At 37.5% G+C, this 23,941-nt stretch overlaps 2 protein-coding genes and 1 pseudogene across 2 annotated transcripts in view; all 3 read right to left on the bottom strand.

The window, feature by feature from the left end:
* Positions 1-23,941, bottom strand: part of FBXO4 (F-box protein 4) — a 509,956-nt gene that overhangs the window by 308,120 nt on the left and 177,895 nt on the right. The gene's annotated exons all lie outside the window — the stretch shown is intronic.
* Positions 1-23,941, bottom strand: part of GHR (growth hormone receptor) — a 603,240-nt gene that overhangs the window by 446,757 nt on the left and 132,542 nt on the right. The window lies entirely within an intron of this gene.
* LOC116639273 lies at positions 14,046-14,158 on the bottom strand (annotated as a pseudogene).

Here is a 23,941-nt window from a genome sequence, read left to right as displayed (position 1 = left end):
TTCTCTTGGTCCCAGGTCACCAATGAACTGCCTGCCCTCTTTTTGCTGGTAATCCTACCCTGAAATTCTTGGACTAAAATCTCCCATCCATACATAAGTAGATATGGCTAACTCTTTGCCATACTCAATGATGAAATAAGTACAGGACAGGGTATACTTCCCATGATTGCCACAGAAGTCTATCTGGTATATATCAACCTTTACTGAAAGATTGCAGGTCAATTAAAAAAAATTACAGTGGGGATCAGAGGCATTTAAGACTGAATGTCAAATAGGGCTCTTTCACAATCCAAGGAAAAACATAAAAATATTAAACACTTCAGAGGGAGTTATCTGATGGTTATAACCCAATTCTTGGTTGCTCCACATATTTAGGTCCTTCCTCTTCTATAAGAAACCCTCCTTCAAATTTCCCTTGAAGGCAACCCCATTCCCTATTTACACAGGTTGTTGTGAGTCTGAAATCATTCACTTCTTACCCTCAGGAAATCTGTGGATCCTACAGTCCACCAGTATATAGAGCCCAAATTCTGAGTTGTTCATCTCAGAAAGATGGAAGAGTTGGGAAGATGAGGATGAATGAATTATAGGATGGAATATAGCACTCCAAAATTTGTGAGTTGCAAGCATGTCTCCTTATTCTTCTTAATAATCCAAATGGATCAAAAATACACATCCACAAACATCTTCCTAGGATAAACATTAATCCTTAGAAAGACTATAGTATAAATCTTGTTGAAGTAGAGAAATATTTTACTAACTACAACATAATTATAACAGTTGCCCCTGGACTTGATGACACAATGTACAGGAGTAAAAATTTTCCTTTGTTTATCCTTCTGTTTTCAGATTATGCTAATGAGCCTATCACTACATAAGAAACAGACAATTCCAGTGACTTCTAACTTTAATGACTGTAGCCCAGCCCAAAAGCTGCTATAAACTCCAGTGATTTTCTGCGGGAAGATTTTTTTATCCTGACTGACAGTGATTTGGTAAAGAAATACCTGAGCTTGGATGGATTACTTTGAGGAGTGTTCTTTCAGAATTCCTTAATGAACTTAAACTTCTGGAGCCTCCAGGGTAGCTTACTTTCCTACCATCTTATGTCCTCCTTCCCTAATAGTGCTTACTGGGATCCCCAACCAAATGATATACTTGCTCTTGAATCCTTGCCTTGAGATCTGCTTCTGGGGATTGCAAGCTAAGACAGTGGTCATCCTTCTCTTTTCAGATAGATCAGAAGCTTTCAAATTAAACTCACTATATATTTTGGGCCAGGTCAGATTCTTGGGCAGGGTAAATTTCTCTAGCTTCTGAATGGGAAAAAAGCCAACGTGATGATCCATTTTTCTTCTGAGTGAGAGGATGGAGCTATTGTTCATGTAGTTAAGAAAAGATTAATTTTATAGCAATTAAAATCTTAAAATAATAAAATTGCTGTGGAGCAATACATTTAGCCACAATATTTTAGCCAATACTTTTTATAATAACTAGATTTTGAGTCACGTATGCATCATCATTCAAATATAAATAAATTACACTCCTTTCACTAAAATAGACCATGGTAATTTCCATAAGTTTTAATGAACTTACAGTGGGGATCAGAGGCATTTGGCAAGTATCAAAAAACCCCATTCCCTTTATCCTCTAGCTGGTCAACTATTCTTGCAAGCCTTCTTACTTCTTGGGAGTAGTAGAGCGTATGGAGCACAGGTTTGGGACTAACATGGCTGGAGTTTAAATCCTGAGTCTAGGCATTCTCATTTTAACTTCATATAATATGCTTAAATACTGCTTCAGGTACCTAATGCAGAAAGGGTTCCTATCACGTAAATGGAGCTGTTGTGATTAATGAGGTAATATATTTATTTTAAGTAGTTGGTCTAGCTCCTGGCACATAGTATAATTCCTCAATCATTGTTGAGCATTATGATTATTGAAGTAGACTCATTCTTCAGTTGGAATAAAGAGTGAAATACAACACTTAATTGCCTAAGGGTCTCTCACTTTCCTGCCCAAGATTTCCCAATGCCAAAGGGGGCTTCCTTCTTTTCTTCTCTTCTTATAATTATTAATCCTCATGTAAAGCAGTGGAAGTGGGTAGCAATCATCAGATAGGTAAATCTTGGCAGGCTTTTTGGAGCATTCTGAATGTTCATTCTAGAAAGACAATGTGCCTCCGGAACAGATGTGAGATTTACATGGCACTGCTTTCACTTTTTCATTTCCCATGTTTTTTTTCCTGCAAGGGCCACAGGCGTCCTTGACATAAACTGTGCTCTTCTTTTTTTCCCCATAATATGCTATATTTAGTCATAGCCAGCACTAGGCTTTCATTTAAACCATGAGGCATGGCAAAAGAGATGATGGAAATAAAAGTGATTCACTAATGGGAAGCAAAGAGGAAAGCAAGGTCAACATGTGATCCTTCCCAGTTTTGTGGGAAAATATGGAAATAAAGTATGGTCATACTGTGCTTCTCTATTAAAGTATTGGTGTTTAATTAAAACTTGAATTAAAAATCCGATTTCTCTCTATTTCCCACTTTATTCTTCACATCTTATGAATGGTGAATGTTGACCACTGTCAGCTGCTAGAACTGTAAGGTATAGAATACACACCATATAGATAGATATAAGCATCTCTCTCCAACTTCCTGAAATAGATTTGAACAAAAGGAAGAAAAAATGACAGATGTTTCAAAGTCCTGATAGGATGGTAATTGAGGATAATTTAAAAAGTTCTATTTACCTAGGAGTCAGGAGAATTAATGGAAACCAGCAAAAGATAGTGTATTCATGGGGGAAAGAATGGGAAGAGGAGATCATTGTTTGTTTGTTGGTTGGTTTTGGTTTTTATTTTTTAACTAATTGAATATCTGTAAGAGATCATACATGTTAAAAGGTTTATTCCTCCATGAAACAATATAGTTAAAATAGCAATCTAATCTTAAAGGTTCATAGCTATGTCCTCCTTAGTGTTCCCACTGAACTATATACTCAACTCTATCACTTATGACATTATCTAAGTATCCCACTACCTAGCAAGTTCATCCAAAATAATTATCAGGCATTAGTCATAAATGTGCTCCTTTCACCACCTCAGGTACAAAAGAGAATAAAATTTTTAAAAAAAATCTTGGAAATAAATACTCACACTTTAGGAGTTTGACAAACTGTAAGGAGAAGTAAGAAGTAGGGAAAAGAACTAATACGTATTAAGTACTTTGATTTAGCAACTATGCTAGATGTTTATTTCCTTTCTATTGTTTGTTACAATTATGGTTTTTCACTCTAGAACTATTAGATGATCCCTCTGAATTCTGAGCAGTGTCATGGTGAGCTATTACATTGTTACAATGTAACAATACATACTTTTACTAAGATTACATTGCCATTATAAAATGGACAATGGAATCATTTCCTCCACAAGGGCAACGGACTTCCCCTCTTTAAGATGAGGATTGGCAGTGGGCATGCCCTTCCTGAACCTTAGAACCCAACTCTGTTTTTCAGTAAGTCTGGGAAGAAATTTATTAGTTGATATGAGAGTTGAGAGATTCAGTCCCCTTCTATTTATCATTAAAACTCTATTAGGGGCTTCATCTCCCTTGTTCAAAGGATTCTGTTCCCATCTTGCACAGTCCTGTCAAAATTTTCTGTACACAGAGCTGTCATGTTGTTCTAATAATGCAAGGAAACTGGCAACATTAAGTATTTACACGGTGAGGAGATCAGAAAGAGATTGCCAAGATGCCCGGAGTTCAGTCAAAACCCAAGCGATAGTACAGTAGGTGATGTCTTCTACTCTTTCTGTCTGCAGAAGATCAGAAGTGGCTATTAGATTTTTTTCAAAGTAACATTTTTAATAATGCTGCTTGGAAAATGATACTACTTCTGCTGTAAGTTACAGGAAGAAATAAATTCCAGTTGGCTCCTTCAACAAAAATTGTGACTGGGTATGCTACAATGTATTTCTATCTTCAAAGAGAGCTGTAAGAATAAAATGCTTTGCCTGTATTTAATAAAACCTACTTCAATGGTTAGGGATTTATGTTCTGAGAGTTTTCAAAGGAAATGCATTCATTTCAGAGCAGTTGCTTGAAGTGACTAATTTCTGTTGCTTTTCCTAATTTCATTTTCATTTGATTTATCTGAGAGTTTGGGGGAAATGAACTATTTCACATCAATTAATTTTCCAGACAATTATAGCAGAACTGCTTATTTTATTTTAAAGATTTTATTTATTTATTTGAGAGAGAGAGACAGAGAGAGCACAAGCCAGGGTGGGGGGGGGGGGCGTGCAGAGGGAGAGGACCAAGCAGACGTCCCAGTGAGTGGAGAGCCTGATGTGGGGCTCGATCCTAGGACCCTGAGATCATTACCTGAGCCAAAGTCGGATGTTTAACTGACTGAGCCACCCAGGTGCCCCGCAGAACTGTTTATTTTAGTCACACTGGGAACGATTTTAAACTTTATTTAAAAATGGCCCATGTGGATCAAGTTTATCGTTTTAACCTGACACCTGTTGGCTGTGCTGCTGGGTGGGGCAGTGATGTCTTGTCCCCCGTGTTCTTGGCACTTGGTGGTATACATGGCACATCCATCTACTCAGTCAGTCACAGCCCAGTGCCTGCTTTGCCCTGGGGTAACATGACTAAACATGTTCTCTCCCTCCACTGAGTTTATATATTTAGAAAGCATTCAACACATATGTATTAAATTAATGAATACTAAGTAGTAACACAGATTCTCCTGGCTTATTGTCTCTCCTTACAGACAGAAGAACACACATATTTCTGCTTAACCAGCAATCTTTCCCAGTTATTTTGGAGTATCCCCAGGGGAGTCTTCCATGTACTTGGAAATAGGTCTGCTTATGTTCTCTTTTATAATCGTCAGACCTAACTATTGTTCTAATATACGTTAATTCATCTATGTTGTCCTCATGACAACTGTACTACAAGAGCTGCATAATCAAATGTGGAAGAAAAAACTTGCCTCCATCTTGATTTCTACTTGGTTAGTTGATCCTAGAAACACCAATGTTTCTTGAAATTGCTCATGAAAACTGATGATTTGGGTTCTGCTTTTAAACCCATCCCTCCACAAGTACTAATGATCAAGCTAGTAGGCCAGGAGTTGGGGAGAGTTACCATGTCATGCTCTTCCATCATCCACCTCTCCTTTCTCTCCACACACATTCGCTCTGATTGTTCTGATTTTCCTAACAATCAAAATGAAAAGCTCTCATTCGTATCAACTTGCACGTAGATATTGAGGGGGTCCCACTAGCCAAGAAGATAACTCCTGTTTGTGCTGAACTAGGACAACTGTTAAACCATTTTGAGCATTAAGGACTATTTCAAAATATACATTCATACCACTTCTCATTAGCTGCTTTAATCAACTTTGGGATGGGAAGGCAAGTAACTAAGCAATTAAGCAATTGGTTTCCTAGGGCTGATGTAACATTACCACAAATTAGGTGCCTGAAGACAGTAGAAATTTATTCTCACTGTTCGGGAGGCCAGAAGTTCAAAATCAAAGTGTCAGCAGCATTGGTTTCTTGTTGGAAGCTTAGAAAAGGATCTCATGCCTCTCTCCTAGCTGCTAGTGATTGCTGGATTCTTAGCATTCCTTGGCTCATGAACATATCACTCCAATCTCTGCTTCCATCACCACGTGATGTTCTTTCTCTGTGTCTGTATCCCTGGGTCCAAACTTCTCTCTTCTTATAAAGACTCCAGTCATATGGGTTAGGGCCCACCCTATCCTATATGACCTCATCTTAACTTGATTACATCTGCAAATATCCTTTTTCCAAATAAGGCCACATTCATAGATTTCGGGTAGACATGAATTTTGTGGAGACAGTATTTAACCCAGTATAGAAACTATGTTTGTTAAATGGGAATAAAATGCCATCTGCTTGATAATGGCTAGAGACAACTCTTTCCAAGTCTAGAAGGCCATTTTCCTTTACTTCTGCATGGAAGCTCTGTTGAGGTTGGGAGAATATTAAACTTCAGAAAAGTCAAGTGTTATTGTAGGTTAGGTATGCTTCACCGTTCTGTCTGTCTGTCTAGCTATCCAGTCAGCAAGTCTTATCTACTCACAGTATATGAGGTTCACTGATTTTGTACCTGACATTTGAATAAAAATGACCTGCCTGGCACACAGAATGTAGAAGATACCAATTCCTACTGCCTCCTTTCTGTTGTGTTTAATATTGTGCCATGCAATCTTTCATCTGAGGGGTGGGGTTTTTTTTCTTTTTATTTATAACCTTTGAAATGCCTTTTTTTAAAATCAAAACTAGGAAGACAAGCAAAGTATGGATATTAAAGTTATTAATTCTATTATATGAAGTACATACTTTTGCAGAATATATTACTTTAAGAATGAGTACTTACATTAGGTATTTTAAGCACACAAATGGAATTTAATTTTATCCTTGAATCAGACACAATGGTCACAGTAGATCCAGCACAGGTATGGAAACTAGAATGATAATGTTACATTCCTATTTCCACAGCAAACCCATGTAATTATCCTGATTAAGCACATAATTTGTTTAATCTATATTCTTTGTTTGCATCTTCTGACTCTATTATTCAGTACCTGAGATGTATCTAAAATTTACCATTTAGTTTCAAATTAACATCTGTCATAAACTACCCAAGAAGACTAGGTGTATGAAACAAGGAGTAGTTATCCTAATGGTTAAATAAGGGAGTATTTGGCTTAATCACGTTTAATTAATATAAATGCTGCATAATGTTTGATTTTCAAGGAAATACAATACAATGAGATACAGAGCACAATACAGCCCAAATGTGGGGCAAGTAAGAGCTTCTTCCAGCTATAAATATAACCATCACTTAATGCTCCTTTATATCATTCAGAGAGATGAGGATGCAGAGAAAGGGTAACCCTCTTACACTGTTGGTGGGAATGCAAACTGGTGCAGCCACTCTGGAAAACAGTATGGAGGTTCCTCAGAAAGTTAAAAATAGAACTACCCTATGATCCAGCACTTGCACTACTAGGTATTTATCCAAAGGATACAAAAATACTAATTTGAAGGTACACATGCACCCCAATGTTTATAGCAACATTATCAACAACAGCCAAATTATGGAAAGAACTCAAATGTCCATCAACTGATGAATGGATAAAGAAGAAGTGGTAAATATATACAATGGAATATTACTCAGTAATAACAAAGAATGAAATCTTGCCATTTGCAATGATGTGGATGGAGCTAGAGTGTATTATGCTAAGCAAAATAAGTCAGTCAGAGAAAGATAAATACCATATGATTTCACTCATATGTGGAATTTAAGAACAAAACAGATGAACATAGGGAAAAAAGAAAGAGAGGCAAACCAGAAACAGACTCTTAACTATAGAGAACAAATTGAGAATTACTGGAGGGGAGGTGGGTGGGAGAGATGGGTTAAATCAGTGATGGGTATTAAGGAGGGCACTTGTGATGAGCACTGGGTGTTGTATGTAAGTGATGAATCACTAAATTCTACACCTGAAACTAATATTATACTATATGTTAACTAACTGGAATTTAAATAAAAACTTGAAAAAAGAAATCATTCAGAGAGCTGGTTAGCTATTTCAGTGCTATATAGTTAACATTATGAGCTTATTGTGTTCTGTAAAAATATTAATAATTAATATTATATATAGTACTTAACCACATGCTAGTCAATAATCTAAGCATTTTACGAATATTAGCTCATTTAATCCTTTCCATAATTCTATTAATGTAGGTACAATAATTATCTCAATTTTAGAGATGAGAAAACCAGGCACAGATGTTCTAAGTGACTTTTCTGAAATCACAAGCTGAGAAGTGGCAAGGTGAGGATTTGAAACCATGTAGGCTGGTTCTGGAAATCATGCTCCCACTCCTGTTCTACATTGCCATGTTAAGGGGTGGGTGTTGAGTCTCTGCATATTTGAAATCACACTCTACAGAATATGAACTGTGTGCTCCATTGATCCTTGAAGACTAGTTGGCAGTCTCTATCATATTGACAAAGACTGGGTGAAAATTATCTAGGGAGTATTAAAATAACATAGCTGGAATTCATATTTTACTCATGTAGTCAACCAGCTGCTTATGAAGCAGCTTCCAGGTTCTAGGCACTCTCCTATGTATTACTGATACAATGGTAAGTGAAATACAGCCCCTGCTCATGGTAGAGAGACACAGGCATGTAAATAGCTACATCACATACCATCTGTTACAGCTCAAAAGCACAGCGTTGTTAGAGGAAAACATCTTGCCATGATGCCTCTGAATTGGTCACAACTCAATATAAATAATCAAACTCCTTAGATGCCAAGCAATGTATGTTAATGCAGTTCCTGGACTTTGCTGCAGGACATTCTGAATGTCAACTCATTCATCTAAATACTTGTTTTGAAAAACCTGCCAGCTCATCTGGGATCTGTAGACAGTGCAGGGCATGGCTCTCAGTCTGAGAAATGCTCGCTTGCATTTATGTACCTTGCCTCAGCTTATCTGACGCAGGCAAAGCACTGCTTTGTTGATCAATGATAGGAGTTCAGCATTCCATCAGAAGCCATGCCTTTAGAATGTGGGGCAAGAATTAATGCAGGATCAGAGGTACAGGTCTGTGATTCAACAGTCTTACACAATTCACAGCGCTCACCATAGCAAATAATACATTATATGTTAAAAAAAAGAAGATAGTAGGAAGGGAAAAATGAAGGGGGGGAAGTTGGAGGGGGAGATGAACCATGAGAGACTATGGACTCTGAGAAACAAACTGAGGGTTCTAGAGGGGAGGGTTGTGGGGGGATGGGTTAGCCCGGTGATGGGTATTAAAGAGGGCACGTACTGAATGGAGCACTGGGTGTTATACGCAAACGATGAATCATGGAACACTACATCAAAAACTAATGATGTAATGTATGGTGATTAACGTAACATAATAAAATTTTTAAAAAATGCAAAAAAAAAAAAAAGGAATTAATGCAGGATCACCAATTAGGGACTTTTCTGGCCTCAGTGATTTGATTATTATTAATCAGGGCTTATCAGGAGTGGGTCAGTACACTAAGCACTTTGCATGCAGCATCTCACTTAATCTTCACAGCTTCCCAATGAGGTAAGTATTCATAATTATCTCTATTTTACAAATGAGAAACTGAGGTTTAAAGTCTGCCCGAGGAGTGGCTCATAGGAAGCGGCAAAGTCAGCCCTCAACTCCGGCTCTATCAAAGTGTAAGGCTCACGCATGTCCTTAACTGCCATGTTGTCCTGCCTCTGGTTCATTTAAAAAGCACCACTGAAGCGCTTAACCACAATTTGCACCTAGAGTGGAACCCTCAGAGTACTGTGGAGACAGGTGGTCCCACAGCTCTTGATTATAAACAGTAAAGCCCTGCTTATCCAATGGCTATTCTCCCTTCCACTTGTGACATTTGAACCTTTGAACAGTGTTAAATTAACAGTGCAGATGAGTATGCTGACATTCATCCCATCAGTCTAACAAATGTCTTTTCTTAAATGAGGTAAGACCTCAGCATGGAATATATCTGGGCCCTCTAGCCTGCCAGGAAGCCACCAGCCTTAATGACATTATTGCTAGCTACTGTTTCATTTGAAGGTCACCACTGTCAACTCAGAAGTGAAAGTAGACAGGAGAGAATATAAAGGACAGGGCAGGTGGATATTTACTTAAAGTAGAACTGGGGCATTAGGTCAGAAGAACTTGAAGTTGTTAGTGAAGTCATAACGTTAAGCTATCATCTAAAAGTTGTTCCATTCTCTGAGAAATACAATTTAGTAAGGCATAATTTATAGATTATTAATTTTTCAGTAAAGGCATAATATTATACTTTAAAGTAAAACAGTGTTTTATGTAGAGATTATGTTTATAAGGACACTAAATTGAGAGAAAGCTATCGTTAAAAGTATCAAGATGATAAGATACCTCTGTGAGTACTTAAATATTCATCCATCCATTCATTCATTTAGTCAGTCATGCTTTCCAAAACATTGAGTATTAGACATTTCATTAATAGAGTAGCAATAAATATAGTAAATAATATTAAAATTTTAAAAAAATTTTAGATGGTTTGTGGATTTTAAGATAGACTTTAAAATGTTCCTTTTACTTAAAATTAAAAGGAATTGAGGGGCTGTATTGAAAGTCAGTTGTTATGATAAAAATTAGTACCCAAACTTGAGCCAATCAATTCATTTCTCTAAGCCTCGATTTCCTCATTTGTAAAGTGAAATGTTGGGGTAGAAAACTCCTAAAGTCTTCTCAGGTATAAAATCTTATGCTTCATTCACAGACATTCCATTTATCTACTTAAGGATAAAATTAGTCTCTCTAGAACTAATCTCAAGAAGCCAAGTAGTCAGAGAAATTTTATAGGCAATGAATATGAATATATACATAACTTGAAAGAGAACTGAACTGTGGAGATTCTAGTATGGATAAAGAACATAGGCTAGAGGACATTGCCTCCAGACTGGAGACTGACCTGTAGACAATAGGAAGTTACTAGAGATTTGTGAGCAGATGACTAATAGTGGCACTATCTGGATTTCATGCAAAGGAATAAATATGTTGAAGAGTTGACCAATTTGAAGTGTTTGGGGAACAGTTTAGTTATCATTTAACTTTTCAAACACTAGAGCTATCACAGACAAAAAAGAAAGGAAGGAAGGAAGGAAGGAAGGAAGGAAGGGACAGAGAAGAGAAGAGAGGAGATAAGAGAATTTGAAGGAGAAAAATATCCAAATAGATGAAATAACTGTTCTACATATCTATCTGAGCTATCTACAGAATTTATTACCCTGTATAATCATGGCTGGAGGCCTGTAACACTGCGGATAGGAATACAAAATTTCATGGCTAGATATCTGAGTTATAGCTCCAACACCCTCTGGCAGATGTCTACAAATATATCTAAACTCTCTCTCTCTCTCTTTTTTTAGGATTTATTTATTTATTTATTTAGAGAGAAGGAGCAGGGGGGAGTGGCAGAAGGAGAGAGAGAATCTTCAAGCAGACTCCCCACAGAGCGTGGAGCCCGACATGAGGCTCGATCCCACAACCCCGATCTCATGATCTGAGCCTAAATCAAGAGTCGCACACTCAACCGACTGAGCCACCCAGGTGCCCCTGTATCTAAACTCTCATAATAACAATATCCTTTTCTATAAAGTGAGGATGATAATACTACATCCCTTTTAGGATTGTCATGAGGTTTAAATAAAATAATACTGTGAAGTATATAACTAGTACTTGACATGTGCTCAATAAATGCTATCAATAACAATAATAATACCTGTTGTTATTATTACTATTAATATTGTCACTGCTTGAGCACATGTTAAACAAACATGATAAATAACAAAGGTATCCAAAAGCCATATGTGAGTAAGAGGTGTTTGGCATTAAACCCAATTTCCCTTGAAATGAGTTGTTGGGAGTTGAGGAAGTTTTCCTTGAAATAAGTGACCTTTGGTGGGTGATAAATTCAGATTTAAATACGTGATTTTAGAAACAGAACAAATGAAAGCTCAAGGGTTATATTGGTCAATGCATCACCTGAAATCAATGTCTCCTTAATTCCTTTTGTATATTCAAAATTTTAACCACCTATACCTTTCGGCATGTTTAGAAACACTGTTGTAATGGAAAGAAAATTGTATTAAAATTGTGAAATTTGCTTTTCTGGGCTTGAGTTGTTTTTTTTTTTTTTATTATTTACAGTCAATTACCCAACATACAGCACATCACTGGTTTCAGATATAGTGTTCAATAATTCATCAGTTGCATATAACACCCAGTGTTCATCACATCACGTGCCTTGAGTTTCTGAAAACATTAGTTCTATGGTTCTTTGAGTTCTAAAGAGCTATGGTCTTCTGACCTAAATCATTGATGTATCTTTCTAAAGCTAAAATTGGCTTGAAGAATTCACCCATGTTATATCAGAGCAAACCACGGTCCTGATACTTAATTTAAACATGAATAAGTTTAAAAGAAACAGCATGACCCTATGCAAAACTACAGCAAAATAAATAGCCAAAAAAAAAAAAAAAAAAGAAACAAAGAATGAAAAAGACAAAAAGAAAAGCCATTAATATAATTCAAAGATCTTTTTTTTGTATAGCCACACAGCTGTTCATATATAAAGAAGCAGACAGGTATTACAAACACAAAGAACTCTGAAAATATAGAGGTGAGCTGTTCATTAAAAAATCTGCTGACAAACACCCTGTCACCAGCAGACATCAAAATAAAGGAACTAGGGGTGAACACGGATTCCAATGAAATATGGAACTGATCTAAACAGTGGTAGGAAAATGTACACAGATTATAAATTCTATAAGCCCAGGCAATGCAAAAATAATGTAGTGATAAATACACATTAAAAAGTTTAAGTCTCTTCTTTTCTTACTGGGAATTAATAGATACTATCTAAAGTTGATAAATCAAGAAACAGAAGTTTATATACTTTGTATAAAATTAATAATATAACTGCCAGGGAATATAACTCATGATTGAGGGGCACCTGGGTGGCTCAGTCGTTAAGCATCTGCCTTTGGCTCAGGTCATGGTCCCAGGGTCCTGGAATCGAGCCCCACATCGGGCCCTCTGCTCAGCAGGAAGCCTGCTTCTCCCTCTCCCACTCCCCCCGTTCCCTCTCTCACTGTGTCTCTCTCTGTCAAATAAATAAAATCATTAAAAAAAAAAACAAAAAAACCCTCATGACTGATATAATATAGAAATCTATACTCTGTTAACAGAGAATATGCATTTTAAGCAGCCCCTATTCTCCCCAAATAAAAATAACAGGGAGTACTTTTTCTGATTACAATGCATCAAAAGTAGAGAATAACATAGAGACTAAAATATTTCCAAGGACATTTTCCATTCTGCAAAAACAAAGTAAAACAAAACAAAACAAAATTTATCCCAAAAGAAGGAAAAAAATCCCCATGGTCCTTTTTCTATAGAAGACCTGGAAGAAAATGTAAGCTTAATAAAGTAGACATCAAAAAATGAGTGACAAAATACAGAATGAGGTGTTTTTTTAAAAAAAGGAGACTACATATTTCCTTATTATTAAAGTCTTACATTAGTGTTGTATATTTGTTAGAATTGATGAGTCAATATTGATACATTATTATTACTAGTCTGTGGTTTACATCAGGGCTCACTCTTTGTGTTATACAGTTCTGTGGGTTTTGACAAATGCAAAATGTCATGTATCCACCATTAGAGTGGCATATAGAATAGTTTCACTGTTCTAAAATACTCCATGTTCCACCTGTTCTTCTTTCCCAAACACCCCTCAACCCCTGGCAATCATTGACCCTTTTACTATCTCCACAGTTTTTCCTTTGCCAAAATGTCATCTAGTTGAAATCATACAGTATGCAGCCTTTTCAGATTGGCTTCTGTCACTTAGTAATATGCATTTAAGTTTCCTCCATGTCTTTATAGCTCATTTCTTTTCTTTTTTTAAAGATTTTATTTATTTATTTGACAGAGAGAGAGACAGCAGGGGGAGTGGGAGAGGGAGAAGCAGGCTTCCCGTGGAGCAGGGAGCCCAACGCGGGCTCCCTGGACCCTGGGATCATGACCTGAGCTGAAAGCAGACTCTTAACGACTGAGCACCCAGGCGCCCCTATAGCTGATTTCTTTTTAGCACTGAATAATATTCCATTGTCTGGGTATTTATTCAGTTGCTTATTCATATACTTATTGAAGAACATCTGGTTGCTTCCAAGTTTTGGCAATTATGAATAAAGCTGCTATAAATATTCTGTACAAGTTTTTATGTGGACATAACTCTCCAATTCATTTGGGTAAATACCTAGTAGTACAATTTCTGGGTCATATAGTAATAGCATGTTTCATAAGAAACTTCCGAACTGTCTTCCAAGGCACCTACCGTTTTGCATCCTTACCAGCAATGAATGAGAGTTCCTGTTGCTCATATCCCTGTCACCATTTGGTGTTGTCAGTGTTTTGAATTTTAGCTATTCTAATAGGTGTATAGTAGTATCTTTCAATTAGCAATAATCGCGCCTCGGATAAACCTCATTGGCTAGGATACTGCCACTGCGCAAAGCTGTATAGTAGTATCTTATTGTTGTTGTAATCTGCATTTCTTAATAACATATGATACTGAACATCTTTTATAGGATTATTTGCCATCTGTACGTCTTCTTTGGTAAGGTGTCTCTTCAGATATTTTATCCATTTTGTAATTCAGCTGTTTCTTTTTGTTTCTGTTTGTTTCCAGGAAAATTCATCATCTTCCATGCCGACCTCATTTTGTTGCTTTCAAAGGTGTTCCCTCTCTCTTTTAATTGTCATCAAAGGCACTTAGAATAATCTCTTCAATAGGTTTGTCCTTTAGGAAAACAACCGCCAGGAAGAAATTTATCTTTTAAGAAAGGCATGGGGTTTGGGGAATACAGCAGTAAGATTTTTCATTTTATAATCTGCTCTACTAATTGATTTTCCCCCAAATGCATATAATTATTTTTAGTTTTCAAGTAAACAGATAAGAAAAAAACTGCCATGATGGCAAAAAAAAAAAAAATTAATTATAAGAAGTCAGTCACAGACAACCTTACTCTTCTCTAATGTGATTTCTCATTTACTTCTTACTTTGTCAACTGTTGCTAAAGAAGAACATCACAAAAGAGAAAGTAAAGAACTAAAAAAGAAAAGAAAAACCACATTAACAAGATTTTGAAGAGGAAATGATAATTTAAAAATACAGAGGCGAAGATTTATGTAATATACAGTGAGCTTCCTACTCAGCTTCTCACCTGAACCCTCAGACAGTCAAGCTGACTTCTAGTAGCTGACCACGTGGAAGTCTTTTGATGCCCCACTAAGGCTGGAAAAACATGGGAGAGGATATTAAAGAAGAGGATGTTTTATTAGTTCCTGGTTTCAGTCCTAACAAATTATTGGCTAAGGTAAAAATAAAATGGTTTTCATTCATACTGAACTAAACAACCAAATACTCCTGTGTAGTTCATAGAATATAATTAAAGAGAAATTTCAACCTAACCATGAGTTCTCAATGCTGTCCCTGACGGCAAGGATGGTCTAACTTTTCCTTGAATCAGGATTCAGGGTAGAAATGAAAATATCTCTTCACTTAGGGACTGTAGAAGCTGCTGCTGGGAATAAGTTAGGGTGTACATCTTCCTAGTTTTTAAACTTCCAGAATGATAAACCAAAGGATAAACAGAAAGCACAATTCCAAATTGCTGCTGAGAAAACACCAAATATTTCTCTTCTTGTCCCTCTCTCTCATTTTAAGAACCAAACATGCAAAAAGAAAAAAAGAAAAAGAAAAAAGAAAGAAAGAAAGAAAAGAAACAAACATGCAAACAAACAACTACAGCAAATCCCCAAACCTTCTAATGACTTGTATGTATCTGTCAACAATCTTATCTTGGAAGAAAAAGAGAGGAAAGCTTAGAACTACACCATTTTAGAGGGGTAAAAGAAGAAAACACTGTGTCCTGGAAAGTTCCTTTCCCAACATCTTCTTGAGAGCAAGTCCAAATAAAATGCATGTCGTTTGCTTTTTAGCAGAAAACCTCTACCAAAATATTGCATGTAATGGTAGAATTGCTTCTCCCTCTTTTTTAATTAAACAGATAACTATAAATAATGTTCTGAGCTGGTTATGCCAAGGCCTTATTATTTTGAGATTAGGAAGAAAGTTCCAAATGAAGTAGTTTCAGTGATATGGCTTGGCTTCTGGCCCCATCTCAGATAAAATTCAGCCTTTCTCTGAAAAAATCACCGTCTCCTATATTCCTCAGCTCTGAGATTCAAATCCGGTTGGATTTTGGTCCTGATTTCATAAAGGAAGGATTTGATAGAGTGTCTTTAAGTCAGAGTTCTGTGTTACAGAAGCGAAGTGAAATATTATTCAATTCAACAAATAGTTTTTATGTAAGGAAAAAATGCTTCAAACACTCTATAAAATTCTTTGCATATTATCTCTTATACTGGAGAGTAGAACTATAGTCATTTCTGTTTCTAAATAATATGGCCTGAGACCTGCCCACTTCTCTCTTTTCATCTTATTGACATTAACCATCATCACAATAAATTGCCTAAATCATGATGTGTCCTCCATTCAGGCTGCCCCACTCAGTGTAGGGTAGGATTCTTCAAAGGAAATCAAATTAGGACAGACCACCAGAGGCTTAGAAATGTTGGGCCCTTTGAGGGGCATGTGGGTGGCTCAGTCCATTAAGCATCTGACTTTGGCTCAGGTCATGATCTCAAGGTCCTGGGATGGATCCCCCACCTCCAGCCCTGCCTTGAGCCCCTACTAGGGCTCCCCACTCAGCGGGGAGTCTGCTTGTCCCTCAGCCCCTCGCACCTCCCTATCCCAACCCCCCACCCCTGCTTATGCTCTCTCTTTCTCTCTCAGATAAATAAAATCTTTAAAAAAAGAAAGAAATGTTTGGGCCCTTTGACACAGGAATGACACTTCTATTGATTTTTCCCAAATAAATCATCTTATGTGTAGAAAGAAAGAAATAAAAAACTGGTATATAGAAAGACATTAGTCACAGCAGTATTTATAATGATGAAAATTGAAAACTTAATGTCCAAGAATCAGGAAAAGGTTAAGGAAAATCCCCACATTTAAATTTTGTAACCATTAAAATGGTTTATCAAACATCTGAATTATTATGGATAATAATTACTTAGTGATTAATTATTAGAACTATGTTAAAATATATAAGCATGAAAAAAAAGGATTCTGGAAATAAATATGCCAAAGTGTTATCAATAATTATAATGGAATTATGGATAATTTTATTGTGATTTTTTTCTATCCATTTATATTTTTCTAATGATATCTCATGGACTTGTATTACTTTTATAGTTTTTTTTTTAATCATGCTTTTAAAAGCTGGAACAAACAAAGACTATATTGTTTGTCATAAACCTCCACTGTTATGAAGACTTGTTTTCCTTGTAGTGGCTCCCAGTTCACACACCGATATAGCACCCAGAAGTAAAGCAGGAAACCAGCATTTCTGAAACTGTTGGAGGAGAAGATGGACTAACAGGTAAATGTCTGTCTTCCTCCCTGAGAAACCAGATGACAACCAGGAGCCTAGAAATTATTTATAGCTGCTGGGAATAGATGAAGTAGTTAATAGAAAAAGAGATCCTGAAAAATGAGGTGTTTCTTCCAAAATAATAGTATTATTTAATATTTGAAGGGCATTTCACCGTTGAAACACTTTACTAACATGATCTCATTCTATCTTCCCCACCACTCTGTTAGAGAAGCATCATTATTTTGATTTCACATATCACACAGCTGAAGCTTAGTGAAGTTAAGTAAGTTTCCCACAGTCACAAAGCTTTTAAGTGAAAGCTTTTAAGTGAAAGCTTGGGTTCTCAATTCAGGTTTCCCGATTTTCAATTCAAGCTCTGTTGCTCCCGCGTCGTTACATAATGTACTACATGTTGTGTAAGACACTTTCCATGTGCAAGACACACTGCTGGAATTAAAAGGGGAAAAAAGAAGCATGGTTTCTAGTCTCCAAGAACTTATGACCTAATAGAAAAAACGGGACACAGAAAAACTGTCTAAGGGTACAGGTCACGTTTAAAATGCCAAGTCAGTAGTGTAGACTGAAAATGCTTTAAAAGTTGAGAGGACAGAACATTATCTGTGAGCAGAGGTGACTGTGGAAGGATGATCTGGTTATCAGGGAAGGAACTAGGGAAGAGAGGATGGCACCGTGGCTACACTGGGGAGAAGAGGAGAGTGAATCAAGAAGCAGAAGTGACACTAAACCAGCTTCAATTCTCTTCTTCAATCTGCGTGGAGATTCACTCATCCTATTTGTAATATAAGCTCTCCAGTCATAAGTAAGTAAACGTGTCGAATTTGTAGCTTTTTGTTTTGGCTTTTGTGTGTGTGTGTGTTGCTCATCACAGAGAATTACAGTTATTGTACACCTTTCTCCTTCATTACCTGAGATGATGAATTTCCTCCATTGATTAATTTATCACCCAGCCACGTATGTGTGGGCCTCTGATGAGCCAAACACTGGCACCGACGTAGCACTGAGTACACAAAGCGGAACAAGCGTTCACGGCCCTGCAAGTGCCTACTTTCTTTCTTTTTTTTTTTTTTAAGATTGTATTTCTTTATTTGACAGAGAGAGACACAGTGAGAGCAGAACACAAGCAGGGGGAGTGGCAGAGGGAGAAGCAGGCCTCCCACAGAGCAGGGAGCCTGACCTGAGGCTAGATCCCAGGACCCTGGGATCATGACCCGAGCCAAAGGCAGACGCTTAATGACCGAGCTACCCAGGTGCCCCTTGGTGCCTACTTTCCAGACGGAGAGACTACATGTAAAATGCTAACAATTATTTCCATAATGATAGATATGAAAACTCAGCATTTATGAAGTAAAAGAGAAGCACCTACCTCTGCATAAATGGGGATATGGTATAAGGAGGAGCCTGGTAAGGATAAATTGAAATTACCAAGCAATGAAGGGAGGACAGGCAATTTCAGGCAGAGGAGGCTACATGGCCAAAGTTAAGGGTGCAAGGAAAGGCCAGTGTGCTGGTGATTGCTAGCAATTTGGTACTTTTGGAGATCACAGGTAAAAGGATAAAGGGAGATGAAGTTAGGGAGATAGGAAATAACAGATTAAGTTGGGTTTTGTAAGCTATTTAAAAAAACTTGAACTTTAATCTGTACAGACAATGGAGATGCACAAGAGTTTAAATCACAGGCATAGGTAAGTGTAATTAGTAACATCATAGCTATATTATACCGCACTCTACTATACTATACGTTACTAAGTCCACAAAACATTTTGTCAGATTTTAAGGGAAAATATTTTAAAAAAATAAACAATATGAACCTTATCGACTTTATGCAAATTTCTATGTCAGTGCCTTAACTTTTACCTCATTAATGGGAAATTTAGGAGAAATTTAGAAGAGCGTGATTTAATGCCCTCAATATGACAGATGATTTCTGTTTTCCCTCTACCAAGATTTGGGTTTGACTTGTTTATGTCATAGGAGGACTATAATGCAGAAAGTGACTGTAAAGGTCTATGGGATATTGTTCAACGGCTTATCTAGAAAAGGAAGGGTGAATATATCCCTACAAGATGAAGATATCCCTTGGGGATATAATTTAAAGAGGACCAAAATTTTTTTCAACTTCTGTAAATACTCTTTTATATTTAACAAAAAAAATCAAATAAAACAAAATCACATATGAAAAAAATCTTTGCATTTTTTTTGTTTCGTTGTTAGCTTTTAAAATTTTTATTTATAAATCAAGAAATGTATTTTCCTAAAAACTATGACTAGTCCAGTTGCCTGATCTTGGGACTAGGAATTATAAACTGAGCCCTGTTCCTGTAGATGATTTTCTGTTTAGTATTATAAAAAGTCTTTCTGTGACTCAGCTCCTGTTAGAATTAGATTATGGGGTTTCCCAGGTTTCTTGATGAAAAAAATGGAGAGATTTCCACACTTCTTAAATGTAATCTATCTTAGAGGTATGAAAGCCCTGGAATCAAAGAATTTAGAATTTAAGGATAGGACTTAACACGTTATCTGAGTCAATATTCCCTTGTGATTATTTATCCAAGGTCCAGCACAGCAATGTTCTGTGTACAGTTACACTAAGAGTTTGCAGAAGACCATAGAATGGGCTAGTTGGCCTAGGTGGGAAGCAAGGATCGCACAGGTAAAAGGCAGCTCCAAGAAAGGGTCAGAAAAGGGGGCATTCTAAAGGCCATGGACTTTGAATGAAGATGGTTCCTTATGGGATGGGGGAAAATGGCACCTCTTCGGGTGTGATGTTAATAATGATACCTCTAGACTTTTCTTGCTTGGTGTTATTTCCCTCAAGTTGGCCATCATGTCAGCCCTACCTAGAGTCTGAATCAAAATCCCAATTAATAAAAATTTGTTGCTGTTGTTTTTAGTTTAATGGTAATGACAGCAACATGGCATGATTAGTTTTAATCCCTATTCTCTGCCCATCAGACATTACTACCTGGGCATAGCTCCTTTCCTCACTGAGCCCAGACTCAGCCTTAGAATTTGTCACAGTCTAGTACTCTGGGCAGCCACTGCCAATGGACTTAGACTTAGCCCATCAGATACAATTTCTTTGCCATCCCCAGATTAGAATTAAAGGTATGTATGTTGGTTCCAAAAGAAGTCTGTTACACTGGAAAGCTGGTGTGATATTCTTGTTGAATACATTCCTTTTAGTTGAATACTCAGTTTTCACTTAAGCCTACTCAGACAAGTATTTCTGCAGTTGCCTGAGAGATGGTGTCAAATGCTTTATTCTGTACCCTTGCTCTGAAAGCTCTTATTCCAATAAGCTGACTTTCTTTGGTGTTACTTTTCCCTGTGCTAATTACTTTCATCATCCTACCCACAGGGAGGTAGATTATTAACACTGGTATATAAATTTTTAAAAACCTCAATTTGTAAAATAAGCAACAAGAGCCCTGCCCTTTGCCCTGGATTTCTATAAGGTGCCTAGTTAAATATGCCCTGTGTGTGTTCTGGTTTCCTTATTTGGTTGTAGGGGGCAGAGACCTCACTTTTCATGATTCACCCTGCATATTTCTGACTCTTGCCACAGGGTGCTTTTGTGAATCCTCTGCATAATTTTGGATAAGATGAATTTGTATACCCCCCACTCCATGTTTGGTTGCTGCAGCTCTCTCCATGTGGCTGCCATAGTCCTCTGTGGGGGTGTGGGTAGAGGAAAGGTGGTTCATTGATTTAGTCAACAAATATATACTGAATGCCCACTATGAGCCAGGCTCTATACTAGAGACTGTGTTTGTTGTGGTTGGTCAGATAGAAATGATTCCTGGCAGGGCGCCTGGGTGGCTCAGTCGTTAAGCATCTGCCTTCAGTTCAGGTCATGATCTCAGGGTCCTGGGATCGAGCCCCACATCGGGCTCCCTGCTCGGTGGGAAGCCTGCTTCTCCCTCTCCCACTCCCCCTGCTGTGTTCCCTCTCTCGCTATGCCTCTGTCTGTCAAATAAATAAATAAAATCTTAAAAAAAAAAAAAAAGAAATGATTCCTGGCTTCATGGAGCACAGGATTCAGTAGATGAAACAAGCAATAAACAGAGATAAATGACATACTAGCATAGTGAGATAAATGCTTTGAAGGACAAGAACATAAGAATTATAAGAGAATGTGTCTAGAGAATCCATTTATATTGGGTGATTGATGAAAACACCTATGAAGAGGTAAACCTTGAAATGGAAGTCTGAGGATAAGTGGTTAGTCATGAGGAGTGAGGATAAGTGTTCCAGACAGAGGGAGAAGTGTGAGTGTAGGCCCTGAGGTGGCATTTGATGTGAACAATGACCCCAACTCCCCTGTGAGGGCCTAATTTGGCTCTCAAATAGCCACAGTAGCTTTGGCAGACAAATACAAATTCCAGTCCAGGAAGGAGGGAGGCCACCTTCTGACCAGGGTCTCATATAAGAAAGATTTTCCATTTTACCTGGGGTGAGATACGCCTGTTAATTGATTTATGAAGGTCTCATAGCAATAATGCATGGGCCAGGAATGAGGTTTTATATTCATGGTAAAAAGTTAAACATTTGGCACTGCCATTTGGGAAGGTCTGTACTGCAAAGGCCAAAGTCAAGACTGGAATGCTGGCTCCCCGTGTCCTCTTACAGTTTGGTATCCTTGCTGCTGTAGGTCAAATGATTTTCCATCACTCTGGCCTTTGAGAACTAAGGTGCCAGATTCTCTGAAGAGAGCATTGTCCTGATAAAGGAAAAACATGAAGGCACTGGATGTTTTAACTGTGGAACATAAGAGAGAACAGAGGTAATGTTGTGTTTGGGTTTTTCCCTCAATTTGCTTTAGTTTTTGGACCACATTGTTTGGACACTGAAAGTCATGTTTTTGTACTTCTTTTGTGGCATTTTGACTGCCACAAAAGAGCCAGAAAAACTATTCCAGAGCCAGAAAAACTAAAATATAAATAAATCCAGACAGGCTCTTAGAAGCAGTTAGTAAATTAGTCCTATATTTAAAAAATTTTTTTCTTTTCTAAGTAACTATTACTGGAGCTGAAATTTAGCTTACCAGATCTGCCTCATTTGAAAGTTTTCTGAAACAGAATATTTGGCAGAGTTTCTTCCTGTATTAAAATTAATCACATAATATGAGGAAGGGCAAAAACTTCTTCCAGTCTCTACGGAGTGAAGGGAAACAAAAAGGGGAGTTAATTGCCTAACAATTCACCTAAAAAGCTGTGCATAATTGTTCTACATTTCTCCAAAACAAACATAACAAAGGTTTTTTTTCTAATAGCTTAAGAAAGACAAGACAAACAAGAGAGCAAGACAAACAATTCCCCTAATTTTCCAGAAGGAAAACAAGTGGTAAGGCACGCTCACTTGCCTTGCATCCACTACTCTCCTTTTTGCTTTACTCACTGCACTCAAAAATTAAATGAGTTAATATCCACCAAGCCCCCCAGAATTTTGGGCCCATAAGATCTCCTATACAAGTATGTATTAAATTTTTTTAAAAAGAGAGAGAAAGTGAAGACGCATAGGAAAGAGAATGAAGAAGGCCAAAGAGGTGAAGCAAGCAGAGGGAAACTGTGGAGAATTCTGAAATGCTCAGAATACGTAAAATGAAGTTAAATTCTTCCAGAATGCCTCAAGAACCTGTACAATGTCTTCTTAAACTCCAGTTAAACTACTAGAGACTCTCAAACAGATAAATTCTATAAAAAGCAAAGTGAAGGTAAACTCTACAAGTTTCTAACTTAGAGATGTCATGAGCTTGTACCCTGAAACATACTCTTTTCATTATAAAAGTGCCTAAAACTTCTTGGTTTTGAGTAAATCTAATAGATACTGAGCTAGCCCTCCCCCAGTGTACAAATAGGAAAGGGGACAACAGTCTGTGAAAGACTGCAATCTCCGAAAGAAGAGAAACTGACAAGGGAAGCCTCATATTAACCCTACCTCCCTGCTTGAAAATTTCTGTACTGAAGCCAGTGAAAGTGGCTAACAGGAGTTAGCAGAGCAAGATGGTCCTGCTGACTTGAGGAAGCTGAAGTGGCTGGAATCTGCAGGGCAGGCACCAGAGAAGAGGGGACTGCACAGAGCAGCACCCCAGAAGTTTTCATGGAGATTGCACTGGGGAGTTCTGCACAAGTCCTTGACCAAGGGCTGTGCTAGATAATGAGGCTTACCAAAGGATGGAGAATAAAACAGATACTACTAGTGGCCCAGCAGTGCTAGGGACTTTGGAGTCCTGGCCCAGCAGGAGTGGAAAGACAGCTACAACACCTTGTTAACAACACAGTCACTTAGCTGAGACACCAGAAATTCTGTGATGGGTTGTGTAAATGAAATTATATTGTTTAAGGTTATTGCATTTCTGAACTGGGAGTTGTGAAGTACGAAATAGTTCAGTATTGACTATAAATAGACTTGGATAAGTTCAGACATATAGATATATATATTTTAAAGATTTTATTTATTTATTTGACAGAGAGAGACACAGTGAGAGAGGGAACACAAGCAGGGGGAGTGGGAGAGGGAGAAGCAGGCTTCCTGCTGAGGAGGGAGCCCGATGTGGGGCTCGAACCCAGGACCTTGGGATCATGATCTGAGCCGAAGGCAGACGCTTAACGACTGAGCCACCCAGGCGCCCCCAGACATATATTATTAACCCTAGAGCAACCACTAAAAAATAATAAAAACAGATATAGATAATAATTCAACAAAGGAAATAAAATGTGAAATGAAAAAAATTGCATAAACACAAAAGAACATAGAAAAGAAACAAAAGAGAAACAAA

This window comes from Phoca vitulina, unplaced genomic scaffold (assembly GCF_004348235.1).
Source record: "Phoca vitulina isolate PV1807 unplaced genomic scaffold, GSC_HSeal_1.0 scaffold17, whole genome shotgun sequence".
Classification (NCBI taxonomy): Eukaryota; Metazoa; Chordata; class Mammalia; order Carnivora; family Phocidae; genus Phoca; species Phoca vitulina.
This window is presented reverse-complemented; position numbering and strand designations above follow the sequence as displayed.